This window comes from Coregonus clupeaformis, unplaced genomic scaffold (genome assembly GCF_020615455.1).
Source record: "Coregonus clupeaformis isolate EN_2021a unplaced genomic scaffold, ASM2061545v1 scaf2554, whole genome shotgun sequence".
NCBI classification, from domain to species: Eukaryota; Metazoa; Chordata; class Actinopteri; order Salmoniformes; family Salmonidae; genus Coregonus; species Coregonus clupeaformis.
The window spans coordinates 53,926-60,234 of NW_025536008.1; the positions used below are offsets into that span (position 1 = coordinate 53,926).

The 6,309-nt window shown below is 44.7% G+C and overlaps 1 long non-coding RNA gene and 1 pseudogene across 1 annotated transcript; both read right to left on the reverse strand.

The window, feature by feature from the left end:
* LOC123488897 lies at window positions 1-669 on the reverse strand. The gene is made up of 2 exons (XR_006660329.1): window positions 255-669; window positions 1-194 (listed from the first exon to the last, which is right to left on the reverse strand). It is a non-coding gene; the product is annotated as an uncharacterized LOC123488897 (long non-coding RNA).
* A 106-nt stretch (window positions 670-775) lies between these two features.
* LOC123488895 lies at window positions 776-5,661 on the reverse strand (annotated as a pseudogene).
* Window positions 5,662-6,309: the final 648 nt, after the last annotated feature.

The following is a 6,309-nucleotide window of genomic DNA, read 5'->3' on the forward strand; positions in this document are numbered from 1 at the left end:
TGAAATATATACACACGTCACATTTATTATCCATTAAAACACTCCTAGAGGAGAACGTCTGCACAGCAGATATGAATCTAGTACTACATAGTACACAGTTATACCTGTTAGTACCAGAGAGTACACAGTTATACCTGTTAGTACCAGAGAGTACGCAGTTATACCTGTTAGTACCAGAGAGTACACAGTTATACCTGATAGTACCAGAGAGTACGCAGTTATACCTGTTAGTACCAGAGAGTACACAGTTATACCTGTTAGTACCAGAGAGTACGCAGTTATACATACAGTACTGTGATATTGTGTAGCGTAAACATTCCTGGTCTTTGTGAACATTGTAAAGACTGTAAACATTGTAAACAACATTGTAAACATTGCCGGTAAAGTATTGTTGTTGTGGCTCAGTTCTTCTGCTACAGCGAACCCGGCCCTGCCTAGAATGGCAGAACCGGTCCACTAACCCTAACCTCCGCCATACTGTCCACCTCGCACGGTCAGCGGCCTGGACCGTAACGCAACCGCCCCAGTGGTTCTTTAATGCAGCCACTCCATAACCAGTCGTTGTGGTCCACGCACGGTCCTTAAAATCCTCCAGGGACCGACCGGATAAACCCAACCGAGACCAACTGTGACATGGCTCACTATGACCTCTGACCCTGACCAAACGTAGTGCACTGTAGAGAATAGGACCGTGTTTCTAACCACGACCGGTCTCTAGTTCCAACGCAACCAACCCAAAACCCTTCAGTACCAACCCGATGCAAGTCGTTTTAGTCCTGAAACTCCGTTAGCCAAGTCCCGCCTCAACGGCGTCCCCTGTGACATCATATCCTGTATGGGAACTCTAACAGGAAGTCTTTCAGGACTTGGTTGACGGGGACCCTCTCGACCCGCTCCACCTCGCGCCGCACGACTCCACGACCCGTTTCCTGCACAGGTCCTGGAGCGTGGGGCGCTGTTTCCTGTACGGAACGCTCAGGCTTTTCTTCGAGGAATTGATGTAATGTTCCAGCAGGACGAAGAGGCAGGGGAAGGAGTGCTCACTTCCTTCCAGGCTGAAGTGCTGTTCCTTTAAGATGATTCGTACGCTGACGGGGCCGCTGGCCGCGCGGTAGGACAACGTGAAGAAGACGTCCTTCTTGCGACTGTCCCGGATCAAGAATGTTCCCGTGCAACGTCCTTCAGTCGGCTGTGAGCCTGGGGGGGAAGAACAACAGAGGACACAGAATAAATATCAAATCAATAAATAATGAATTTCATTGAGTTTCATTTAAGTTCAAAATAATACATGCAATTAAACAAGATGTTCATTTGATCCCAGATGATAACAGTAACATTTAGAAATAATTAAAACACTTAAAAATATAATGTTATGTAATAAATGAATAATTCCTGTTTAAAATATGTCAAGTTCTAAGGCCCAAATAGGTTGAATACTTCAGGTTCAAAGGAGAAGTCTTTTTATTTAAAAAAAATAATAATTTACAACCAAATCTAAATTGTTGATGTAAATGGTCCAAGTCGCAAACAAAATGGACAATAACGGACACAGTTCGGAATTAACACAATTTAATTTGTACAACATCCGTCCTCTGTAGCTCAACTGGTAGAGCACGGCGCTTGTAACGCCAAGGTAGTGGGTTCGATCCCCGGGACCACCCATACACAAAAAAAAAATGTATGCACGCATGACTGTAAGTCGCTTTGGATAAAAAGCGTCTGCTAAATGGCATATATATATATATATATATCTAACGACCTGCGTCACTATTACTGAGAGCTTTGCCGTTTCTAAAAGGATAATATTTTGGTGATTCTGGAGCTAATGGGTTTTTTTTTTAAGGTCCCCCCAATAGAGACTACACAGAGAGGATGAGGGCAGTGATTTGCAGTTTGGGATGAGTTTCTCAAAAATATGTGAAATCACAACAACAAAAAAAGGTGTCTGGATCCTTCTATAACATGCCGTTTACATTAAAAAAAATAGAGATTTGGTTGTAAAAAAAAAAATGAACTTCTCCTTTAACTTCATATAATCTAGTTGTATTGAAATCTGGATGTGCACTTTTAATCGTTTAATGACAGCCGTCTCTCTGTTCCTCTCAGGCAATTTCTGACTATTATTGTTGTGAAAAGGTTATATAAATAACATTTTATCAATCAATCAAATGTATTTTAATAATGCTCTTTTTTACAACAGCAGATGTCACAAAGTGCTTATACAGAAACCCAGCCTAAAAAAAACCCCAAACAGCAAGCGATGCAGATGTAGAAGCACGGTGGCTAGGGAAAAACTCCTTTAGAAAGGCAGGAACCCTAGGAAGAAACCTCGAGAGGAACCAGGCTCTGAAAGGGGTGATAGATAAAATAGATATATGTATTGTTTTTAATTACCTCCACCACTCCTAGGGGGGCCCCAGTAGAAGCCGGAGCGCTCCAACATGGAGGCCGTCCGGGTGATTAACAGGAAGTCTCCCTGGCAGCGGAACAGAGGAAAGTGGGTGGAGACTGGGACCCGGGTGGGGAGGGGCTGGTGGTCTAACTGGTCTGGTAATGGGATAGGGGTTGCCACACACTGGTTGGACGGCTGCTGACGGTGTGACTGGGAGGAGTGGTGGACTGATGATGATGATGATGAGGATGATGATGGTGGTGAGGTTGCGTGGTGGTCGGAGTGCGGAGTCGAGAGGAGGGTGGAGGTGTCCCTGGATCTAGGAGGTGATGGTGGTGATGATGAAGGTGTTGTTGTTGTTGTTGTTGTTGTTGTTGTTGTGTCTTGTTCTTCCAAAGTGCTATGAGCGACCATCCTACAGGGGAGAGCGGTCCCAACCCTCTCCCATCGCTACACAGTACCCTGGCATCCTGAGGGAGGGAGTTAGGGGGGAAGAAAGTGGGGTGGGGGAGAGATGGAGGGAGGGAGGGAGGGGAAGAAAGTGGGGTGGGGGGAGAGATGGAGGGAGGGAGGGAGGGGAAGAAAGTGGGGTGGGGGAGAGATGGAGGGAGGGAGGGAGGGGAAGAAAGTGGGGTGGGGGGAGAGAGGGAGGGAGGGGAAGAAAGTGGGGTGGGGGAGAGATGGAGGGAGAGAGGGAGACCATTAGATGACTACGACCACTACTTATGAAGGTAGCTATGTTTCCATTAAACTTGTCCAGTGTTTTTTTTTTTTTGCGTAGAAAATCGACGTGACAATTGCCTGCTATGGTTGCGTTTCCATTTAAAGCTGCAATACGTAAGAAATGTGAATTGTAGATCTGTCATTCTCATTGAAAGCAAGTCTACGAAGCGGTAGATCTGTTCTATGTGTGTTATTTCTATGCTTCCCGTTGTGAAGTTTAGTTTTTTTGCTTCTTGTACTTTTTGGTTTTGTCCACCAGCTTAAAACTGCTGAAAATACTACATTTACTGTTATGGAAAATATATTTCACAGAGGTTTAGATGGTGCAATGACTGCTTGTTTTGTCACATATAAACTGATAATAGGCAAACTATTGGAATTTCAGCAACTAGTAAAATGGCGGAGCGATTTCTGCATATTGCACCTTTAACTATCTTGCATCAATAAAAACTGCTGGACATAATGAGGTCACACCAATTATTATTATTATGATATATATATATTTTTTAAGTGTATTTTACCCCCCCCTTTTTCGTCATATCCAATTACGATCTGGTCTCATCACTACAACTCCCCAACGGGCTCGGGAGAGGTGAAGGGCAAGTCATGCTTCCTCCGACCAACGGGCTCGGGAGAGGCGAAGGTCAAGTCATGCTTCCTCCGACCAACGGGCTCGGGAGAGGCGAAGGTCAAGTCATGCTTCCTCCGACCAACGGGCTCGGGAGAGGTGAAGGTCAAGTCATGCTTCCTCCGACCAACGGGCTCGGGAGAGGCGAAGGTCAAGTCATGCTTCCTCCGAAACATGACCCCGCCTAAAACCGCGCTCCTTAACATGGATAGCATGGATAGATCGCAATAATTTGACTAATATTTGCCGTATTCTAATAATTCTCATGTGCCAACGTATCGCCACGGTGAAACTTGCACTCCGGTAAAACTGTGAAACTTGCCAGCCAACCAGGAAAGCAAGGCGGAAGCAATTCCGGCATCCTTGAAAGTCATTTTATTGGAAAAACACAGTTTTCCATCATTTGTTGAAATAAAGAAAGTCTTTAGAAAATGCCTCTCTGCCGTTTCCACGTCATTTTAGTTTTGTCCAATAAACTAATGATGTTTAAAGTTAGTTACCAAATGTATTTCATAAAGCCCTTTTTACATCAGTAGCCTAGTTGTTGTACTGAGTTTACACAGTGCTGTGACAACTGATCAGACGTCAACGACAAGATCATAACGTTACAGCTGCCTCCCTGTCTGTCTGCCTGCTTGTCAGCCTGCCTCCCTGTCTGTCTGCCTGCTTGTCAGCCTGCCTCCCTGTCTGTCTGCCTTCTTGCCTATCTGTCTGCCTACTTGTCTGTCTGCCTGCCTGCCTGCCTGCCTCCCTCACTCCCTGTCTGTCTGTCAGCCTGCCTCCCTGTCTGTCTGCCTTTCTGCCTGTCTGTCTGCCTGTCTGTCTCCCTGTCTGTCTGTCAGCCTGCCTCCCTGTCTGTCTGCCTTTCTGCCTGTCTGTCTGTCTGTCTGTCTGTCTGTCTGCCTGCCTGTCTGCTCATAAGGACCGGGGCTGTGTTGCTGACTAGGCCAAGCCCAAACAACCCTAGCTGAGGTGTGTAACCAACTGGTAGGCCCACTGATGTTGTGTCAAAAAAGTCCAAACCTGAAAAAGTGAGAATTGTTGCTGAGAGAACAAGCCTGGATTATAATCATTCCCCATCATAGCTATCCCCATCCCCGCCTGGATCACAACTCCTAAAGCTGTTCAATGTACTGTAGTTAAATGGCACTTAACTGTTTCACTGGCCCTGGCCCACTCAAGGACTTGAATCCTGTCCTATAATAATAGGCGATTCACTCTCCCTGCTGAGTGCCCCCCACAGTCAACTAACCGCACAACCTGACCGCTAGAAAGCAAAACGGGAATCATATTTTTAATGAATATATTATACTGCTTGTCATGTTGACTGTTGTCTGGGCAAAAAAAAAAGTATTTTATGACTATGTAATTATCATGTCAAAATGATGCATTGTCAGGCTGCTTTATTACGGGACAATTTCATTGCACAATAATAATCAATGTTGCAAAACTAAAATCTATTTGACGAAACGGGCGGGGAAAAAACACAAATATGCACCTTTTTTTTTTTACAAATCCATAATATGCTGCAATGTTCAAATATTCTTACCGTTTTGCAAAACGAGTGCAATGCAATTTTTTCTGAGGCACTTTTCCTTAGCTGAATCCGTTTTTAGCCAGAATCCCAGCGGGTATTCCTCCTGGTTCGTGATCACCAAATACACTTCCAGAATAGTCAAGAGAAGGCGCGGTCGGTCATCCGATTTGTATAGAATTGGTGATTCGGTTAAAGTATATCCACATTTTTTTCACGCCCTCTCCCTCTCTCTCTCCGTGTTGGTTCGATCATCTGTCGGCTGGTGTTTGATAAGGAGCTAAATAAACGTTCAGACCGGAGCCGATACCTACCCAGCTCCACCTACTAGCGATTCCAGTAAAACCTCGCTTCCACTTTCGTTTTAAACAGCCGTTTCTAAGAAATCCTTCCTGCTAACCGTGATGTGGCGTAGCGCAGTACCTCCCCTGTCCACTAGCTGGTAGAGCACGGCGCTTGTAACGCCAGGGTAGTGGGTTCGATTCCCCGGGACCACCCATACACAAAAATGTATGCACGCATGACTGTAAGTCGCTTTGGATAAAAGCGTCTGCTAAAATGGCATATTATTATTATATTATAATTCATTTTTAAGGGCTTTAATTGACTTTAATAACAAGAAAGACACAACCTAAATGGAAGTTCAACACCAGACATCTAACTTTCAACTACTACACATTGGCATCACATCACGTCTGACACAATTCATACGGTGGAACCACCTACGTCTGTCTTGTCTCTTTCCCCCTCTCTTCATCTAATCATCCTTTCAGCCTGCTCTCTCTCTCTCTCTCTCTCTCTCTCTCTCTCAATTCAATTTCAATTTCAATTTCAATTGAAGGGCTTTATTGGCATGGGAAACGTACGTTAACATTGCCAAAGCAAGTGAAGTAGATAATAAATAATATTAACAGTAAACATTACACTCAAAAGTTTCACAACTCTACAACTTAAACCCCCATCTGCATAGTTTCGCTTCCATTCAAGTTTAGAGTAAAACCGCAATGACTGATCACACGCTTCACAGAAAGA